At 42.4% G+C, this 22,426-nt stretch overlaps 1 protein-coding gene across 2 annotated transcripts in view; it reads left to right on the top strand.

The window, feature by feature from the left end:
• Positions 1-22,426, top strand: part of LOC139534113 (chemokine-like protein TAFA-5) — a 208,387-nt gene that overhangs the window by 61,739 nt on the left and 124,222 nt on the right. The gene's annotated exons all lie outside the window — the stretch shown is intronic.

Raw genomic sequence — 22,426 nt, 5'->3', positions numbered from 1 at the left:
CAAGTTAAACAATTTAAAGGCAATGCTACCAAATACTAATTGAGTGTATGTAAACTTCTGACCCACTGGGAATGTGATGAAAGAAATCAAAGCTGAATAAATCATTCTCTCTACTATTATTCTGACATTTCACGTTCTTAAAAGAAAGTGGTGTTCCTAACTGACCTAAGACAGGGAATATTTACTCGGATTAAATATCAGGAATTGGGAAAAACTGAGTTTAAATGTATTTGGCTAAAGTCTATGTAAACTTCCGACTTCAACTGGCAGCACCCTGACATTTTAATGTAAATACAAGGAAGCAAATGTCACCACTTCTGCATGTTTTCAGATAGCAGCAGGGTGTCAGGACAGGGTATCTTAGGTAGGCATGCATCATTGCATTGCTGGAATTTTTACCAGGCAGGAGAGAGGTTGTAAGTTGCATAATATGGTACTGCATCTCAATTTTTATTCACCCTTTATTTTACCGGGTAAGTTGCCCGAGAACACATTCTCATTTACAGCAACAACCTGGGGAATGGTTACAGGGGAGAGGAGGGGGGATGAATGCAAGCCAATTGGAAGCTGGGGATGATAAGGTGGACATGATGGTATGAGGGCCAGTTTGGGAATTTAACCAGGACACCAGGGTTAACACCCTTACGATAAGTGCCATGGGATCTTTAGTGACCACAGAGAGTCAGGGCACCCGTTTAATGTCCCATCTGAAAGACAGCACCTTACACAGGGCAATGTACCCAATCACTGCCCTGGGGCATTGGGATATTGTTTTAGACCAGAGGAAAGAGTGCCTCCTACTGGCCCTCCAACACCAATTCCAGCAGTATCTGGTTCGACTAGGACTTCCACCATCCAGGGACCGACCAGGACCTGCTTAGCTTCAGAGGCAAGCTAGCAGTGGGATGCAGGGTGGTATGCTGCTGGCCTCATGAGTTGAGGGAGGAGGATGTGGAGATGGAGGTGGAGGATTTTGAATGCCACATTATATAATCCTATGCAATGACTCACCTATGACTATGACAATGACAAAATAATCCTTAATTTAACCCATGAAGTCCCTGACTCCGACACTGTTTAAATGGAGCATTTTGGACTGATTTTACATGTCTGTCACATAACTCGTTTGACTGACAAGTTCACTTAAGATCTGATTCAGCTAGTAAATCAATAAATACAGTTTACCAAGTCATTTGTTACAGACCACCAATAAGACTCAGAAATGAAAAGGAAGCCTAGAGTGACAGTGGAAAGGGGAACCTCTCCATTGGGAGTTCAGTAATAAGAAACCTTACCCTCCCCTATATTCCCTTCCTCCCTACTGTCCCTTCTCTCTGTGCCAGACCAGTCTTCATCCATTGATTTAATTGATGTCTCACAGTTTGGCATGTGGTGGTATGGTATGGTGTGTCGGAGAGAACAATGCCATAGGGATTGTGGGGATAGGGATGAGGTTGGAAGAGGGGCAAGAACAGTTTGACATAATATTTGACAAACAATTTGACATGTAGCATTATAGTGTCTAAGTGAAAGGAGTGTGATCCTCTGGTGTGTTTGTTTGTCTTTGTGATACCCAGATTGCATAATTAAGGTGAAAGTGCTGGTAAACATTATAGTTTAATTACCGTGGCATAGTAGTGTGACTTACATGTACAGCATGTACAAATGGCAGGCGCATTCACCAATGTTGCTCTTCCTCACAAATATGCTTAAACCTGCAGAAAGAAAAGGAGGGATTTGGTTGTTTTGCCCTTGAGCACTGCATCCCTTCAGGCTGAAGTGACGAAGATAATACATTTGTTTAGCGTGCCAGTAATACTCCCATACAACACACACACAGGCAGACATGCACACACACATGCAGACACACACACACACTACACACAACACAGATGCAAATAAGAGCTCATGGTTATTGTACTCTATGCGGAAATCCCTATTGTGTCACCTCTCATACTCTTTTTGTTACTTCACCAACTATACTGTGTATGTGAGGGGTACCTTACATCAAGGATTAGCAGTTGAATATAATTATCTGAAAGGGGTTGGAATATACTGTAATTCACAACCTTAAGAATACAACAATAACTGATTGAATTAGTGAAAAATCTGGTCATATGATTTCGAAGATAATTGAAAATACTGATTTGTTGTGGTATTTGTTATCTAGTCACAATTCAGATAAAACAGCCCTGGGTTATGGCTAGGGTTGGACAGAATCCAGATTTGTATTTCCTCATACCATCCTTCTCTCATCACGGGATATACAGCATTACCGTTTTAATAAACAAGGGGGTGCTAAAAACGCAAAAAAAGGCCATTGGGCATCTATTAGCAGAATGCAAACAAAATTAGCACAAGTACTAGTGGATTTTCATAGAGGTTGCTAACTAAATATACTAAGGATCGCAAACAAAAATAAACTAATTGCAAAGACAGGCAATCCAGCTCATAAAGTTATACAAGTATAGGGAGTAGCTACCGAATGTCATTTTTGGTGAGCTTGGAAATTTACAAGCTAATGTGAACGACAGACATTGTGCAAACAAACAAAGTTTTGAAGCATGCTTGTCTGAAGGAAGAACAGCACTGGCTCTGGAGCAGCATGTGTACACGCTGTGTCTGTGTGGAGTTTGGAGTCGCTCGGGCAACAGGCCTGCCTGCTCTGCTCGGAGAAGATGGGGGAGGAGCAGATTGAGGGTCCGAGAACAGAAAGGAGAAAAAAATACAAGGACATAAAGATAGCAGTGGCAGCTGTAACTCATCCAAAACGCTTTGACTTATCAAACATTGCAGAAAGCTAACACTTAATGATGCCCCGTCTTCATATTAATTCAGACACTTACAGTACTTGACTGACTAGCTGTGGTATTTACAAACAAACAAGTGACTTGCTCAACTGTTCTGGGAAACTGCGGTAAGCTTCTGTTAGGAGAATTAGGTTCTCATGTTCTTTAACCTTTCTCAACCACCCATCCCGGATCCGGGATAATTGTCATCAGCAATGCTGAATAGCATAGCGCAACAGTCAAATAATATTACTAAAAATATTTATAATCATGCAATCACAAGTGAAATATACCAAAACACAGCTTAGCTTGTTGTTAATCCACCTATCGTGTCAGATTTTGAAAATATATTTTACAGCGAAAGAAATCCAAGCTTTTGTGAGTGTAGCTTTCTATGCTACATTAGCTTAGCCTTATATTAGCTTGGTCACGAAAGTAAGAAAAGCAATCAAATTAATCGCTTACCTTTGATAATCTTCGGGTGGTTCCACTCACGAGACTCCCAGTTACACAACAAATGTTCTTTTTGTTCGATAAATATTACTTTTATATCCAAATACCTCCGTTCGTTTGGTGTGTTATGCTCCGAAATCCACCGGAAAGAGCGGTCACGAAAGGCATACGAAAATGCCAAATAATATCCATAATGTCCACAGAAACATGTCAAACGTTTTTTATTATCAATCCTCAGGATGTTTTTCAAATATATATTCGATAATATATCAACCGGGAGTGTTGTTTTTTCAATCGGACCGGGAGAAACAATGGCCGCCTTTCTCTTTTGCGCACAACTCACTCTGAGATCCCCCACCTATCCACTTACGCAATGTGATCTTTCACGCTCATTTTTCAAAATAAAAGCCTGAAACTTTGTCTAATGACTGTTGACACCTTAGGGAAGCCATAGAAAAAGGAATCTGGTTGATATCCCTTTAAATGCACGTTAGGCATGCATAAGAACAGAGAGGTTTCAAAAAAGAGGCACTTTCTGATTGGATTTTCCTCCGGTTTTCGCCTGCAATATCAGTTCTGTTTAACTCACAGACAATATTAAGACAGTTTTGGAAACTTTAGAGTGTTTTATATCCTAATCTGACAATTATATGCATATTCTAGTTTTTGGGGCTGAGAAAATAGGCAGTTTCAAATGGGTACGTTTTTTTGCCAAAAACAAAAATACTGCCCCCTAGTCTTAAGAAGTTTTAACCAATTAAATTAAATTACTCAGTCTGCTATATCAGGATTTGTAGGATACTGATAGAAATAAAAACAGACAGAGGCCCAGTCTACAATAGTCAAATGTTTATTTACGGGAACGTTCTCCCAATCATTACATGTACATTGGTTTATATACCTCTCATTTCATCATAAATGTCCCTCCTCCTCTAATACTATGATAATATAGTTTACAAGTCCTTCTCATATATTGCCTGCCACCTGTTGTACAATATACTACAAGCCCAAGGTTTCTCCCCTCCCTGGTTGGGGAGACTTCCTTCCCTGTTATCAGTTCCACAGTGGTCACAAGATGTCTGACACAGTTCCTTGCCTGCTAACAGTCCCTCTTTCTTATGGACAAACATTTTTCATCAGACAGGATATAATTCTGTTAGTTATATTTCTAGTTAAATGTATACATCATTTAGTCATTATTCATAAAAATCCCATAACAGCTTCATAATGTAATGTGACAGGTGAAATGAAGAACACAGTCTGCTTTATCTCGTATTGCACAAGTTGACTGCAGATATTAACTGAAAAAGTAGCTACAAATATTAAAATGTATTAAAAAATGAATAAATAAAAAGTTTTGACGGTATTGAAAATCCACCCCGTGGCTATTTCCAAATACCCCGGTATACGGTATACACGGTATAGTGCCCAAGCCTAGTTGGGGGTGCAGTATTTGTAACCTGCAGCATATATTGCGCCATATTTATTTAGGGTTTTATTGATTGCAGTTTATCAGTGCCTTGAGGACAGTAAAATTCCTTTGTTAGGAAGTAGCTAAGCTGCCTGTGGAGTTATATGGTTAGGCATAGGGTTAGGTTTTTATCAGAAAAGTGTTTGGTGTTTTGCGCTCCTTCCTTAGTTTGTCCACAGTGAATAGCATTCATCTGATTTAAAAGGCTCCAGACCTAAGTGACCACTCTCTCCACCCCTGTTATGTCTGTCTATCTGCTTCAATTAAAAGTAGGCTTTAGGTACAGATCTACTGTAGTGGCAGCTTATCCTTCAGCAAATCCTCACCTTAACCTGAACCAATAGGGGTAAAACGCACCTGAACACCTAGACCATAGATCAGTGTTTAGTGGTAACTAGGGTCTCAGTAAAGCCCACAACAGCGGAGAGAGAGAGAGACACATGCACACACACACACCCTCACACACACACACACACACAGCAGTAGAGAGGGAGGGAGCCGCCCAGGCAGGTCCCTGAGGTTAGAGACTTGGAGGGTTGTTTGTCTAATTGACTGTCAGGGAGTGGGAGGAGGATCTTCTCAGATCAGCGTTTTCCTCCAGGGGTGGAAACCAGGGCGTGCTTCTTCTCTATCTGTTTCATTGGCAACATATCAATCATTAGCATTTAAAGAGGAGGCAACTTATTAATTCCTCGTAAATAACTGAGATCATCAGCTGTAATGTAGCAGCACTACATACATCATCATTTCCTCTTGGTTAAGGGTGGGGAACACGCACGCAAGCATACACACACACACACACACACATGCACACACTCGCATATGCAGGCAGGCAGGCACACACACAAGCACGCACAAATGCACGCGCACACATTCCTGAGTGGGCTGGGAGGGTCCTACCCATCAATGCCTCAATTTGTAATTTTTCTGCTGCATCAAAGATCCATACTGAACAGGAGTCAGCACACCATGTGTGTGTGTGTGTGCGTGTGTGCGTGCGCTCCGTGCATGCGCGCGCGCCTGCTAGTGTGTGTGTGTGCTTGCTCCACTCAATCTCTGTTTACATCCCCAGCTGAACCTACTGATAATGAGTGTATCGGCTACACTGAAAAGAGGGTTGCTTGTTGTTGTCGATCTATAATGACATAGATACATATGCTTGAGTGATACAATTGCATTATACTGTATAGATTACGTGTTTCGAAGGAGTCTCAAAGTACCACTGTACTGTTGATTGCACTATTGTAGACGGGTTAGTTTATATGGGATTCGTTTGTTTGAACATTACCTTCTGTCTAACAGGGTAAAAACATACTCCACGTTTCACTGGAATGAATTGCATGTTTCTTTTAGCCAGAATAATCGAGACATCATCGATTTTAGCAAGGCCAGCCACAGTCTTTGTCTTGCCTGTCAGATTGTGTCTAAAGCAATTTCATAAAGATTTTCTGCGGCTGACTTGAAGCCAAACAGGCTCCTTCTCCTTCATGTCTCTCCTCCTCCTCCTGCATCCGTCAATGATCGCCAACTCTTTATTTTCAACTGAGAAACGAATTAAAAGAAATGACACAATGAATATCCTAAAACATTGGACGCCACATTCCCTTAGTTTGTTACAACTTGAATAGATTGAATGCTGAGAACAATTTCATCCTGACCCAAAGACAATGGAAGAAGAAAAAAAATTCTGTGAAGGCGTATGGGAAAAGTAATCATGACTGTCTACTTGAAGTACATACTCATCTACCTGGTAATTTTATTATGTGTGTCTGGATGACGGTCAGGTGGGGTGATATAGATGTTAGTTATGCAGCTGAACCACCAAAATCATAATTCAGCGATCAACTTAATTGACCCCGTTCTACGCTATTAGAATGATATGTGCTTCAACTGACATGATATTCAACTGCGATCTTAGTGTTATTGGGATAATAATAATGTCCTATTTAATTTGTTCATTTGAAACTCATTTTAGGTTTGTCGTGGCGAACGTGGATTGCTTGCATTTAGGGTTAGGCTAGACCATGTACATGATTTGCAGTTAATAAATAGGAATGGACATTCAGTGCTGGCGTACCGTACATAGACATGGAAGTGTATGGCTGTAGGAGTGCAATGTACTCCGGAGGTGTAAGGCCGACATTATACCCACCTCTCTTTCTCTCTCATTTGTTGGATGTCAGTAAATGGGAATGGACATATAGTTTTACGCTCGTCTTTACAACCCTTTCAATACCCACAGAGAAAAACAAGACTGCTTTAGCGTAATCATTACAGTTAATTCCATATGGATGGAATAACTTCATTATTAGACAGACTGGGCTTGTTAAAACAAGACTCGTGATTCTTAGCTTCTGGGTCGAAGCCAAACTACTGCTAGTGCTAGCACCAGCAGGAGTTGAGTTCTGGCTGTTGATCAGGTTACACGCACACATGTATGCACGTGACATGCACACACGCATTGCATGCAGAAACACATAGGCATGCAGACACAGACACAAACATAAAACACACACACACACCTAATGTCTGTATAGAAACATGCAATAGGGCTGGGCTGGCCAGTCGGGTCAAAGATTTCTACAATCTCAATATTTCTTCCCCTGAGTGTTACAGTAACATCCATTTGGTATGCATTGGTGTGCATTGGTGTGCATATTGGCAGGCTGATGGGTAGTGCACCACCAATCTCTTTGTCTTCTCTTTGATATAACATTGATTTAAAACTCCCTTTGCACCTCGAGTCCACACATACATATCCCATGATATTTCATATTGCAGGAATAATCACAGTGGGGAAAAAATTATACAATCTCGGAGAGGATATGACTCAGACAATGAGGTATCTGTGCCACAGAGAACACACAAGTGCGAACACACAAAAAAAAAAAACGAATAATGATATTTATACAGAAAATGAAATATGCCGAGCTTGCACATTTGCGTTGCTGAACAAACAATAAATTATACCTTGTTTTGCTACAGAAGCCCAATGATAATATCGCACCCAATGAGATAAAGGAAATAGGGCTGCTTGATTGCAGGAGTGAGAATGCCCTTGCTTATACCAAATGGAAACAGAAACATTCGCATGTAGGTCCTGTCATAGTGGTTTACCTCAAGCATACATTATAGCTACGGCTCCGCACAGCTCGCTGCAATGGGGTCAGTCTGTAAACGCACAACTTCACCAAGCCGGTGTGTCTGTGTTTCTCTCCAGCTCAGAGTAATCTCTATTCAGACCACACACACACGCACGCACGCACGCACGGACGCACGCACGCATGCACAAACACACGAATGCCTGCATGCGCTTACACACAAACACACACTGAAGAATCTCATATGCAGTGAAATATTAGGTGTACTCACTATAACCAAATAATTTAATGAACTTGCACAAGGCTTGAACTTCATAAAAGACTATGGCAGAGAAAGGAAAATTAAGCCATAAAAATCTACCAGCGTTGACAGACCATGTCCACAATACTCTGCATCGGTTTTGCCTTACTGAATATAGCAGCTCATATTTTCTCGAGCATATTTTCTCTAGCACTTTACAAATTACCTCGACCCACCTATACCTCGCACATTGACTCGGTACCGGTACCCCCTCTGTATATATCCTCCTTATTGTTATGTACATTTATTGTGTTACTTTTTGATTGATTTGATTTTTTTAACTTTAGTTTATTTACTAAATGTTTGATTAACTCTATTTCTGGAACTGCATTGTTGGTTAAGGGCTTTTAAGTAAGCATTACACGGTAAAGCCTACACATGTTGTATTCGGCGCATGTGACAAATAATTTACATTTTTATTTGATTTTATTTAAAATACAGTACAGAAGAATCTGTCTGTAAAGATTGATCAAAGACCCACAGATTTTTATAGATTTTCTTCTTCTGTATCCACTGTCGATTCGTGAAGCAATACAAACCACATGGCGCCTGGTTATCCCATATGACTCTGACTGGTAGAGACCAACATTTCTGTCATCAAAGATTCAGGAAGCCTGAAAATGTGGACGAGACAACAAGTATCTGCTTCTAGTTCTGCGTGTCAGCAGCACACACACACACACACACACACACACACACACACACACACACACACACACACACACACACACACAGACTAGGAATGTGTATCTTTCCCTTTCCATACGATACATGGGCTCCTATACGAAACAGGAAACGATTCCGTTTGATTAGAGGAACGAATCGAAGCGATTCTGTTCGATGCAATACGATTCGATGCACTAACATTTGTTACATAAACACATTCATTTTCCATTCTAAATTAAAATCTGCTGCTGATGGAGCTCATGAGTTGACTTCTGTGTGTGTATGTGTGTGTGTGTGTATGTGTGTGTGTGTGTGTAAATTATGTATATGTCTATGGTGTATGTAGGCACCTGAGCTGAGCCATAACTAACATCTAATGTAAACCCTGATCAGGGCCTATAGCCAGATAAAAGTTGTGTCTCCGGCGGTAGCTTAGGCTACTTTTGTAAAATACAATTTTCAAAAGCAGATTTTATAAAAAATTATTAAACTGATCAAGCGTAATATTGCACAAGCCATTTTACAAGCCTTTTAATGCTGAAGTTGATGCGCAGATCTGCCAGATAAGTAATCGGGCCACCTCTCATTGGTCCGCAAAGCGCAGTTTAACTAGGCTGCTGATATTGCCTGGGTAGATCAGTTACAGTCAACACAATTCCATGCATTATAGGAGTTGTCCCCCCGAAAAATTGTGAACCGGCGATTCAAAACATTTGAATTGATTGTCTGACAGATGCATGCTACATTTGGATCAGTTGATGCACTCATATCTTAAACATTTGAACCGAAGTCGAATGCTTGTTAGTGAATCATTACATCTGTAACACACGCACGCACACACAAACTTGACACACGCACAAGCAAACACACTGACACGCAGCAGGAGTCTGACGGAGAGATTGAGAGATGGCATGACGCACACACAACATGCTAGCAGAGAGAGAGAGAGAAACTGACAGACTGACTGACAGACAAACACGCAGGCAGACATGACACACACACACACACACACACACACACACACACACACACACACACACACACACACACACACACACACACACACACACACACACACACACACACACACACACACACACACACACACACACACACACACACACACACACACACACACACACACACACACACACACACACACACACAACCAGCGAAGCCTAGTGAGACTGCAAAACTAGCAGAGCCCACCCTCATCCTACCTCACCCTAATAGCTTGTGATCGGCTAGCAGAGCTACACAAAGTGTTCAGCCCAGGTGTAACCACTTGAGCAAATTGCCTCATTAATTGATGGACTTGAACCCATTGCGGTGCGCTCCAGCGTGCAGAGCAGGGAGGCGAGAGGAGAGCAGAGTAGAAAGGGGTGCTGCCTGCCTGCCTGCTTGCTGCCAGTGGAGGGAAGGGAGTCTATCAGACTCTAATGAAATAATTGGCACAAATGGTTACACATGGGCTCACTGCTTTGTCAGGCCCTTTCTCCCATCAGTACAGATAACCGCTCAACTGGAGATGCCTGATGGACCATGCCACTGCTTGTAAGAGCAAATGGAATGATGAGCGGAGGAGCAGTGGTAGCTTACGACTGGACTGACTGACCACAGACTGACACGTAGCGCTGTGACAGTTAATGAGGTAGAAAGGAAAGGGACAGATGTACTGAGTTTTGTCAAGAAGAGAGAGGGGGAAGAGACAGAGATATTGAAAGAGAGAGGAAAAAATAAGAGAGAGACAGAAAGAGAGAGGGAGACAGAAAGAGATTGTCACAGGTTGTAGCTGGCCTGCTACCTGGGGGATACTATGGTGACTCGTCCTAAAAAAAAGGTATTGGTAGGAAGTGAATGGCTATACCATGTGTAAGAGCTGGTCAAGACTATACAATACCATAAAGTATTTGAGAGATGAAGTTGGTGTGTTTGTGTGTGATGTGCGTGTAGTTAGCACGGTTCACTCTGTTTACCTGTATGTTTGTGTACAGTGCATTCGGAAAGTATTCAGACCCCTTGATTTTTGTACGTTACAGCCTTATTCTAAAATATATTAAATATAACATTTTCCTCATCAATCTACATCAATCTAATGACAAAGGGAAAACTTTTTTTTTTAAATGTTTGCAAATTTATTACAAGTAAAAACAGAAATACCTTATTTACATAAGTATTCAGACCCTTTGGTATGAGACTCGAAATTAAGCCCAGGTGCATCCTGTTTCCATTGATCATCGTTGAGATGTTTCTGCAACTGATTGGAGTCCACTTGTGGTAAATTCAATTGATTGGACATGATTTGTAAAGGCACACACATGTCTATATAAGGTCCCACAGTTGACAGTATATGTCAGAGCAAAAACCAAGCCATGAGGTCGAAGGAACTGTCCGTAGAGCTCCGAGACGGGATTGTGTCAAGGCACAGATCTGGAGAAGTGTACCATCGAATTTCTGCAGCATTGAAGGTCCCCAAGAAGACAGTGGCCTCCATCATTCTTAAATGGAAGAAGTTTGGAACCACCAAGACTCTTCCTAGAGCTGGCCGCCCGGACAAACTGAGCAATCGGGGGAGAAGTGCTTTGGTCAGAGATGTGACCAACAGTTCCTCTGTGGAGATGGGAGTACCTTCCAGAAGGACAACCATCTCTGCAGCACTCCACCAATCAGGCCTTTACGGTAGAGTGGCCAGACAGAAGCCACTCCTCAGTAAAAGGCACATGACAGCCCGCTTGGAGTTTGCCAAAAGGCACCTAAAGGACTCTCAGACCATGAAAAACAAGATTCTCTCGTCTGATGAAACCAAGATTGAAACCTGACACCATCCCTACGGTGAAGCATGGTGGTGGCAGCTTCATGCTGTGGGGATGGTTTTCTGCGGCAGGGACGGGGAGACTAGTCCGGATCAAGGCAAAGATGAATGGAGCAAAGTACAGAGATATCCTTGATGAAAATCTGCTCCAGAGGTTCACCTTCCAACAGGACAATGACACTAAGCAACTTTAGGGACAAGTCTCTGAATGTCCTTGAGTAGCCCAGCCAAAGCCCGTACTTCGAACATCTTGAACATCAGGTCTCTCCAATCGAACATCTCTGGAGAGACCTGAAAATAGCTGTGCAGCGAAGCTCCCCATCCAACCTGACAGAGCTTGAGAGGATCTGCAGAGGAGAATGCGAGAAACTCCTCAAATAAATACAGGTGTGCCAAGCTTGTTGGTCATACCCAAGAAGACTCAAGGCAGTAATCGCTGCCAAAGGTGCTTCAACAAAGTACTGAGTAAAGGGTTTGAATACTTATGTAAATGTGATATTTCAGGGGATTTTTTTGCCAAAAATTTTCAAAAAAGATTGTCTTTGTTATTATGGAGTATTGTGTGTACATTGATGAGGGGGAAAAAATATTTAATGAATTTTAGAATAAGACTAACGTAACAAAATGTGGAAAAAGTCTGAATACTTTCCAAATTCACTGTATGTGTGTGTGGTTGGTGGGGGCAGATGATGAGGAGGGAGGATGGGGTGATGGTGTGGGAGAGCTTGGGGGTGGTGAGTGCTGAAAGGCTAAAAGTGTGGACAGCGGCACTGAGCAAAGCAAAGCAACCCTCCATAATGAGCTTTGACAGTAGAGAACTGCACAGGGAAGAAAATAAGGGCAGCTAGCTAGACTAGCGCTGCAGAGTGAGAGCTTAGATGCCCTCCCCCCCAGTTACTGTGGAAATACAGATAAGCATATTTCCTCTCTTATTCTCATAAGAAGCTCTGCATTGGGTCTGATGTGCAGAGAATACCAATTACTCTGAACCAATACCTCACTACTGGCAAACAACCTCCGCTCTGCTCTGAGCCAGAGTGAAGAGAAGGAAAGAGAAAAATTATCTACTCTATAATTTCAACTCTTTCTAGAGCCTCAACCCTGTCTGTTTAAAACATATTCATGAGCTCCTTGATAATTTCCTAATACCATTTAGCAAACATGACCAGAGACCTAGGTTGCATGGCAGCCTATTCTTTACATTTTTGACCAAAGCCCACAATGGGCCCTGATCAAAAGCAGTGAACTGTACAGTACAGTACAAAACAAAAAAGCCCCTATAACAGCATCAGCAGGCGTTTAATATGAAGATTGAACTTTACAGTACATTGGAGCTTTGCTTTGCCCAGATAGAATGATCATGCAGTAATAGCTTAGCTATAGTGTCCGAGTCCCAAATGGCATCCTATTCCCTAGTGCACTAGTATCAAAAGTGTGGTGCTCGATAATAGTCAGGGTGTAAAGCAGAATGAATAATGAATGTCTAAATGCTTGGCCACAGTAGAGAACATCCCCCTATTAGACTGGATTGTCTGTCTGAGCCTAATGGCAGCTACTAGCTTTATTACTATAGTCACACACAGACAGGCACACAGGAATGCACACACACACACAAACACACACACACACACTAATGTAGACACGGTACATTACCTTAACAGTGAAATATTTCTCCCAATAAAGTACTGTACTGTATGGAATGTCTATACGACAAAGCAATGGGCATAATACAACACACACACCACAGTGATGGAAGCGGAGAGGGGAGTCAAGCCGTGTATTGTGTCAGCTTGATAATAGCACTCAAACGGTCAATTTTCACCAGATGAATGACAGGGCTTTGAGTCAAAATAGGGAGAAAAATGAGGATGCGAGTCGCATTGAAATCATACGCTCTACCCTGTGTCACCTTCACCACTGACAGCCACAGTATATTTGTTTCCCCTTCTATTTTCTTCCGTTATTCTTTCCCCTTTCTTTTTTTTGAAGCATTGCTCATCAGAGAGACAGAAATGTGTTTATTTCAGGAGTCAACTGTCAATAGCCCACCTTTGTGATTGGCACAAAGCCTGGTGATGCTCTGTATTGGCTTTAAAAGCATCCCGTTTTACAACCTCAGCAGCTCTACTCTTCTGTACATTGTGTACAATATTGTCTACATTGTGCTTGGTAATGCATTTTTCCTTTCCTTTACTTCAGCAATTGCTTAAAAAACTATTACCAATAATATAGGCTACTAATAAAATAATTGGTAGACATCAGTAGGCTAAAATAGATTTTTCTTCTCGACAAGGATTTATTTCCAGTAACTGGTCTGAAAAACTTCCTCACCCTCACTGGTTGGACCGTTCATGTGTTGGGCCATAATCCGGTGCACCCTGGTTCAGTCTAAATGAACTCTCCCATTGGTCTCCTTATGGGGAGGCCGCACATAGGTATTGGAACTCAGCCGCTCGCTCACCCACAATTTTCACAGGTACCAAACATTTGACAGAGATAAGGAGCTCCAAGGACTAACTGCAAATAAACACATTTGATGGAAATAAAATTAACGTCTACCACTTGAGTTTAATGAATGTTCATGTGCACTTTAAACATCGCCATTCAGGATAGGTTTTGGTCAATTAAATGCACCAATGTTGCAATAAACGGTAATGAAATGAAACGCTCGCGATTATTGTAAGATTATATGCAATAAAGATTTAACAGAAATTAAGTTTAACTTCGGGGGTTAACATGAACCAACATTTATAATTGGGAAACAAAGCTCTATGAAATGGCAGGAGTTTGGAGAGAGCAATAGTGGTGAGGCGTGTCTAGATTTTTGTTTTGGTAAATAAACAGCTTCTAGTACTGAGAAGACGGTAGTGAGTTGTGCGCTGCCTTTCCATACCTGTCAGCTCTTTCCTTGCTCCCAGATGTGAATTTCTCCCTGCACCTTGGTTGCAGCTGAAGCATGTGGTGGCGCTATCTCTATGTGAACGGCCAGGCGATAGAGGTTTGTTATCACGGTACACTAACACACACACCAGAGGGGAGATGGCGAGATGGGCATACTTTAGCCCCCAGGGAATTCACCTCACACACACAGGGCCCAGAAATTACAACAAGGTTATCGTGTAGTCATGTGATGCTATTTATGAGCTCTGCTGCATCTTCCCTTCGACCGCTTTAGAAGTCAATGGGATATTGAAGGACTTTGCTATATATGGCACAGCTAAGTAGACCTATGTGAGACTTGCGTCGTTGGATTTACATTGAATTCCATGGCATTTATGATTTCAAGTGATTTTTATCTACAAACCCCACCTTTCCATTTGAGTCATTGCGATGTAAATAAATAAGCAGTGAAAAGTAGGCCTATAATGGAAGATAAACACAATCCAACCTAAGGTACTTGGAGAGAAGTCGCTTGGATATACCGAATGATTAATAAGGCCCTAAAACTGCCACCTGGTCTTATTTTTTTGTAGGGTCTGTGTTCTTCATGCCTCTGGGTGGGTTACATTCGGGTATGCGTCCCAAATGGCATCCTATTCCTTATGTAGTGCACTACTTTTGAAAAGAGCCCAATGGGATCAGGTCAAAATTAGTGCACTATATAGGGAATTGGGTGCCATTTGGGACACCGTCCTCCTCCTGCTTTATAATCATCTCCCATACTCATAAATGTCATAGCTGATACTGCTACTAAACTGAGCTAATGCATATGTAGAACTAAATATTCATGAGCAAATGTCTGGCCAAACTGCTTTTCAGCCATAACATTGAAATGTAAGAGGTGGTTTGATTTTTATGTTATTGTGTTTGTTGATGGTGCTTTTGCAGTTGGAAGCTTTTGCAGTGTGGTGTCTGGTTCTGCATATCAAGGGTAGAATAAAATAGAATAGAATATCTAGGGCCCAGAGGCAGATGTGTAGATTCAGCCCCCCTTGTGGGTCTCTCCAGGATAGTGGGGTGGGGTTGCTAGTCAGATGCCCATGAGGGTGACATGTCAGTGAGGAGTGGCAAACCACCACCACCATCACACACACACACACCGTCTCCAGGGCGAACCAGATGAGGGCATCCCTAATTACTTGAGGCTCTTCAGGCTCAACCCAGAAACATGCCCCATTTCTGTCCCGTAGAAACAGTAGTTTAGCTGGGTTACAGATGTAGGATGTTAATTTGGACACTCTTTTGTTCCTGAGAATTTTCCTGCACGGCAAGAAATGCAAACTTCTAGTATATTTTCACTTTGAAATTTGATTTGCTCTAACGAAAAATGTATCAACCCTTACAAAAATATCCATTCATTATAATCCACATAATAATGAACATTTCCTGTTGCTGCAGGATTATTTTCCTGGTGTAGCAAACTGTCTCAAATTACTACATCTGTAGTAAAGGACTGTACTGTGTGCAGGTGTTTGTTCCAGCCCAGCTTTATGTAATACACCTGATTCCATCAATACACTAATCATGTCTTTGAATTGTCATGGTCAGTCTAGTTCATGGTCTTCAGTTTAAACCATATTTAATTGAATCAGGTGTATGTGTGTTGTCATTGGGTTTCAATAGAAGTTCTCTCACACTGTTTCATTATTTCCTTCAGTGACTGTAGTTGCCACCTGGTGACAACACAATATCTCTCCCTATTTCTGTATCTGAATAACATGACTCTCTATGTTACCTCACATTCCCCCAGCTAGCCATCAATCTCTCAGAATAATTACTATACTATATCTATAAAAGCCCAGTCAATAGAAAATAAAATTCCTCCTCTCTTCTTGTATTTGAATTATGCCATTTCTGAGCCTAGATAGGATATTGCAGACAGTGCTGAGACAAAAATTCTCATTTAGTGACACACAGAGGGAGTTCGGTGCTGCTGAATTGAAGTCATTGAATCAATCCTCTCCGACGTCGACATGAGCTGTGTTCCATGCTCATAGTGTGTGTTGTTCATTGTCATACAGTCAGTTGTCAGACCCGTCATTGGGATGATTAGGAGAAAGGCTTTGTGGAGTGAAGCTCGTCGTTATTCTGGGAGAAGAGAATGGCAGGCAGGGAGTGGGAGGATTAGCTGGCTGAGTGGTGAACTGACTGCCTGGAGGTTAGAATAGAGCTGTCGTTGTAACGATGTAAATGAACAAAACAAGAAACACGAACAGCGCACCAACATGACACAGGAACAATGACGACTGGGGAAGAAATCAAAGGGGGTGACATATAAAAGGCAGGTAATCAAGGAGGTGATGGAGTCCAGGTGAGTGTGATAATGTGCGTAACGATGGTGACAGGTGTGCGCCATAACAAGCAGACTGGTGACCTAGAGGCCGGAGAGGGAGCACACGTGACAGTACCCCCTCCCCGACGCGTGGTTCCAGCCGCAGAACGCCGACCACGATGATGATCCCGGGGATCAAGAGCGGCCCGGTCACCTCTGCTAAGGCGCGGGAACCTGGCGATCCAGCTGAGGCGCGGAAGCATGGCGACCTAGAGTGTCGGAGAGAGCACACGTGACAGTCGTTAACTGGGGTAACCAGTAACAAGTATTATAGGCATGGGATGGGACTGTTTTATTGGTGTTGATGCAAGTAGATAATTGGGCAAATAGTTTATGAGGGTTTGTGTTTGTGTACTGGTTTGGAAAGATATCTAATATTGCCCCTGGTATGTTAGAGTTTGTGAGTAAGAGAGGGAAAGAGAGATAGAGAGAGACCAATGGAGAAAGAGAGAGAGATACCTACCAACCAACTGTCTGACTGAGAGAGGTACAGCAAAAATTTGAGAAATGGAAAGAGGAAGAGATGGAGGGAGAATGTGAGCGTTCTTTATCATACAGCTGAGCCACAGTGAGAGGCCAGCTGAATGTGAGAGTGAGATTAAAAGAAGTCTGGTTTTGGAGTCTGCATTCAATCACTGCAGTCCCTGAGTCCTCCTGATGAATGCTGATCAACCCTACATGAAAGAAGTCATGGACTTGCACTACTCCCACACACAACCACACACACATGCACGTGCACGATCGGGCGCACTCGGACACACACTCCAACTACAAACACATCCCAACTAGGCCTGATTATAGGCTTTTGCTGCCACAGATAAATTGCGTACCTAAGGGTGCCCTCTCTATCCTTCCCCCTGGCCCCGAGGGCTGAGACATGGTGTTTAGTTTCAGATGGAGGTTTATTAAGGGACTAGCATTTGTAGATCCTCAGGGATTGGAAAATGTGCTTAATTGCAGTGGTTTTTTGTATGTATACGTTTGTGTGTGGGCCGAGGGGGGCGGTTGTGTGTGTTTGTAGCGTTAGGGTGATCAGGGTCATTTGTTTTCCCGTCTTCCACCGTTTTAATTGATGAACATTCAGAATTAAAACGAATCCTGCTATTACAAGAATTTGTTATTCTTAAAGACTAACACGGAAGAAAAGGTTGCCGCTCATGGGAAACCAGCATTCTCCATATGCAAGCTACTTCAAGGTCAAACGAGTCAAAAAGGCTACCATCATTATGAAAAGATACTTGCCGGGTAGATACTAATTCATTTAGATGTATTTTCATACAGAGCTGATATATTCAATTATGTGTATACACCCTGTGTATTTAGTGTATAATAGGAGCAGATTTTGCATTGTGATAAACAGCAATGTGTTTTAATTTGCGTGAACTATTCTTTGAAGCATATAGCTTATACTGCAGAAGGTCGTCTTACTCAATACCTCTAGAAGGCTGCGTTTAGACAGACAGCCCAATTCTGATATTTATTCCATTTATTGGTCTTTTGACCAATCACATCAGATCTTTTCACATCAGATATTTTTCAGAACTGATCTGATTGGTCTAAATTAGTAAAAAAAATAAAAAGATTGGAATTGGGCTGCCTGTGTAAATGTAGCCAATGTTACTCAGACTGTGTGTGTGTGTGTGTGTGTGTGTGTGTGTGTGTGTGTGTGTGTGTGTGTGTGTGTGTGTGTGTGTGTGTGTGTGTGTGTGTGTGTGTGTGTGTGTGTGTGTGTGTGTGTGTGTGTGTGTGTGTGTGTGTGTGTGTGTGTGTGTGTGTGTGTGTGTGTGTGTGTGGTCCTCTGTGGCTCAGTTGGTAGAGCATGGCGCTTGCAACGCATGGATTGTGGGTTTGATGTCCACTGGGGCCACCCATATGGAAAATGTATGTACGCATGACTGTAAGTTGCATAAAAGCTTCAGCTAAATGGCAAATATTATATTATTGTTTGTGCGCACAGATTGCAGTATTTTCAGGAGAGAGCAAATAAAATAACCTGGCTGGAGTCAGTCCAATAACCAGTGAGGTGCTTCGCTGCTTCCCGCTCCAAACAACCACACAAGTCTCCAAAATAGATTGGACAGGCAGCACTTTTCCTTTTTATGATGACAAAGCTTGTAACGAGAGTTGTCTCAAGAACTTTTCTGACTTCTGGTAGCATTGACAGAGAGCTAATATTTCTCCTCTTTGCCCAGCACTTTAGCGGCCCAAGCTGCCACTCCCTGATCTGTTTTCCAACAGCATGCAGAGTCTATGGCTGTATTTTGTCAGCCCCATACTCTATACATCTGATGTACTGTTTCATGCTGGATGGGCAGTAAGTGTAGTGTGTGTGTTTCTGTGCCTGCCTGCGTTTGCTCATGCGTTCATGCCGATGTATATGTGTCTGTGTGTGTACATAACATGCGCATTTGTGTGTCAGGATGAGACCCATGGGCGGTGTGCCGCTCTCCTACCTAGAGGTGTGCTGTGTAGAGAAGCTGTGCTGACTCTGTGCTGGCTCTTACAGACGCGTTTTAAGCCAGGCCCGAGGGCAGGGAGCATCATCAAGGTTTCACTAATTTACAGTTTGTATCCAAATTAGATTTCAGACAACTCAGCTTGTTGTTGGCTCTGTATCTATGTCTCTCTGTGAACAGCTGTACGCTACTGTAGTTTATTAAAACAGTCAGACCTCTGTGAGAGAGAGAACATGGCTGCATCTGACTGTGTGTTGCTGTGTGCTTTGTTGGTGTTTTGCAGAGGGATTTTGGCAGGAATGTGTATTAGTGTGTGAGCATAGATATTTGCCTCCCTCCACTTTCTGGCTGAGTGATGATGAGGTAATGGAGTCGAACATTATGCACATCAGGGGCAAAAATTCAGAAGTTGAACAAAAATTCCAAATGTCGGATATCCCCACTCTGGCTGGATTCCAATACACATCACTTTGCAAGCCAGCATAATGTGACATGAAGGCCTGATGTGGCCTGTAAACTGTGAGTTTCAGGCAACTATTAAGGTAAAGCTAGGCCCTCAAAATAAGGCATAATGAAATAAGAGTTGTATTGTGTTAAATAATGTACGTTTAATGATAACATATTCGCTTAGTACCTCACTTGGTGAAGGCCACAGGACTGAAAATGGATGAATGCAACAACCATTTCTCTGTCACTATCAAATGCGGTCATCAGTGGTACCTCTACAATTCACTCAAAGATAAGGCACTGGGAAATAAGCAAACCAGGCTTTACACTAAGCTGTGTGTTAATTTAACAATAAAAAGTGTGGACCTGTATAGACACTGGACCAGTGTTAAATTTAACACTCCTAGTGTTGATTTAAAACTGGAGAATTTCCTGTGTATTTCCTTTGCCATGATTTTTGTGATTTACATTTTTTTTTTCTGTGATTTTATTGAGTAGAGAGTTGGAGAATAGAAGTAAGTACACGTGATCCAGCAGTGTGTTGTATGGTACACAGCAAATTGGATAGTTTTATCTATTGATTTTTCAGTGTAACATTTCTAGTGTTGATTCAGGGGTTAACCTTTTCACGTGTGAGTTCCAAATATCTCTAATGGTCACCCCAGTGTAATATTCATATGTGTAAACATACTGAATTATAATTGGATGCATTTTACCGCCGTATCATACTGTGCTATGATTGGTTAAGACCACCCAGATGGTTAGGTCATGGGCAGTTGATCATGGTTGGAGATAGGTGAACATGCAAGTCATAGCTAGCTAATAAAGAGCTACGTTAAGAGATATCCTGTAGTACTGCATTTGATTATTTTGTACAAAGCGTGCAAAACAAGACATGGTGTCAGAGTAAAAGGTCTTAAAATATGGATTTTTCTGGAGTTCCTTCACCTCGAACTTACCCGATGCATGGCGTAAGTACAAACAGCATGTGGAGCTAATGTTCACGGGTCCTCTGAAGGAAAGAGGAGAAGAGGAAAAGTGCAGCTACCTGCTCCTCTGGATCGGTGAGAAAGGGAGAGATATTTACAACACATGGACACTTACCGAGGCAGAATCAAAGGTACTGAAAACATACTACGATCGTTTTAAAGCATATGTTGTGCCGAAGACCAATACGATTTTCACTATGTACAAATTCCATGAGAAAGTACAGGGACCTAGCGAGTCGTTTGAACAGTTTGTGACAGAGCTGCACTTGCTTGTGAAAGATTGTGATTATGCAAACAAGGATGAGATGGTCAGGGACCGTATTGTATTTGGAATACACTCACCGCGAGTGAGAGAGAAACTTTTGAATGTTGGGTCTGAGCTAACGCTGGATAAAGCTATCGACATAGCCAGATCTCACAAGCTAGCCCTGGCTCAGATGAAAACCATTTCGCCCGGCAGCACGTGAACAAGCAGTTTACACAGTCAGGCAGACGTCAAAGCACACCTCCGGTGCACAGAGAGCGCGTTTTAGAACGGAGAGAGACATAACTCCAGAACAGAGCGACAAAGACTCAAAACGCCCCAAAACATGTGGATATTGTGCATACAAAGGCATGGCGGACAAGGAAATTGCCCAGCTAAAGGCAAACAGTCAAATCAAAGAGTCAAACGCTGATAAACTGTTTATTGATTCAGTGACACAGAAAAGTCAAATATCAGAGACAGAGCAAGCCTTTGCTGATATTGAGATAGGAACACAAGGCACAAAGCTAAAGTTCAAACTAGACACTGGTGCACAAGTAAACATTATTCCTCTGAATAAGTACCGCAGCTTGACATCAGTGCGAGCTACAGCCCACCACGCACAGACTGACTGGTTATGGTGGTGAGCTCCCAGTAAAAGGCACTTTCAAATGCAAATACAAGGAAAGTGACATGATGTTGGACTTTTACGTTGTTGACACTAGAGCACCTGCAGTGCTAGGTCTTAAAGCATGTTTAGACATGGACCTCATCAAGCTAGTTTTATCAGTGACAGCACCAGTAGAGACAGAAAAGGTACTGGAGGAGTTTGCTGATGTTTTTACAGGAATAGGATTATTCCCAGGAGAATGTACCATTCACCTTGACCCAGATGCAACCCCTGTGGTCTACCCACCGAGAAAGATTCCCCTTGCTCTCCGTGCCCGTCTGAAGAAAGAGTTGGAGAGCATTTTTATTTTTGATTTTTTTTATTTTACCGTTATTTTACCAGGTAAGTTGACTGAGAACACGTTCTCATTTGCAGCAACGACCTGGGGAATAGTTACAGGGGAGAGGAGGGGGATGAATGAGCCAATTATAAACTGGGGATTATTAGGTGACCATGATGGTTTTGAGGGCCAGATTGGGAATTTAGCCAGGACACCGGGGTTAACACCCCTACTCTTACGATAAGTGCCATGGGATCTTTAATGACCTCAGAGAGTCAGGACACCCGTTTAACGTCCCATCCGAAAGACGGCACCCTACACAGGGCAGTGTCCCCAATCACTGCCCTGGGGCATTGGGATATTTTTTTAGACCAGAGGAAAGAGTGCCTCCTACTGGCCCTCCAACACCACTTCCAGCAGCATCTGGTCTCCCATCCAGGGACTGACCAGGACCGACCCTGCTTAGCTTCAGAAG

The sequence above is a fragment of the Salvelinus alpinus genome, chromosome 11, assembly GCF_045679555.1.
Source record: "Salvelinus alpinus chromosome 11, SLU_Salpinus.1, whole genome shotgun sequence".
In the NCBI taxonomy this organism is placed as follows: domain Eukaryota; kingdom Metazoa; phylum Chordata; class Actinopteri; order Salmoniformes; family Salmonidae; genus Salvelinus; species Salvelinus alpinus.
Note: the sequence above shows the minus strand (reverse complement) of the source record. Positions and strands in the feature narration are given on the sequence as shown.